The sequence below is a fragment of the Penaeus monodon genome, chromosome 23 (assembly GCF_015228065.2).
Source record: "Penaeus monodon isolate SGIC_2016 chromosome 23, NSTDA_Pmon_1, whole genome shotgun sequence".
In the NCBI taxonomy this organism is placed as follows: domain Eukaryota; kingdom Metazoa; phylum Arthropoda; class Malacostraca; order Decapoda; family Penaeidae; genus Penaeus; species Penaeus monodon.
This window is the reverse complement of record NC_051408.1, coordinates 20,973,491-20,973,953: the sequence shown is the minus strand read 5'-3', so window position 1 is coordinate 20,973,953 and position 463 is coordinate 20,973,491. Positions and strand designations below refer to the sequence as shown.

At 34.1% G+C, this 463-nt stretch overlaps 1 protein-coding gene across 1 annotated transcript in view; it reads right to left on the bottom strand.

Annotated features, from left to right (window-relative positions):
• Positions 1-463, bottom strand: part of LOC119588175 (Down syndrome cell adhesion molecule-like protein Dscam2) — a 30,461-nt gene that overhangs the window by 9,328 nt on the left and 20,670 nt on the right. The gene's annotated exons all lie outside the window — the stretch shown is intronic.

The window sequence follows — 463 nt, the reverse complement described above, 5'->3', positions numbered from 1 at the left end:
CATATGTGTGTGAAATTATTCACATTGCTTCGTTAAGATGTATACTATTTATATGTTACCTGTGAACAGTACTTGGCTAAACTTAAGTTTAGACTCTACAATTTGTATCGGAGAGTTTTTTTTCGAAACATTCTGCTGTTAACTTGTGATATTCCATGTGTGTTGGTATCTTTATGGTCTGATATAACGCGACTCCAAATCATCGTAGGTTCCATCCTGATATTAGAATGAATTATACATTTGTACTTATCGTTTTACTAAGCCTTATACCAGGGACCCTATTTTAAATGTATTTATATTCAAGTCCTACTTGTTAATGTAGAAGTCTGTAACTGCAGATGAGAAGGGAGAGTGGCGTCGGGTGGTCATTTGTTCGGTATTTCCGTTTAAAAATTGAAAAAACATTTTATATTTTTTACTTTAGGTAGTTTGCTACAACAGCCTCGACTCCTTTCTTTGGCTT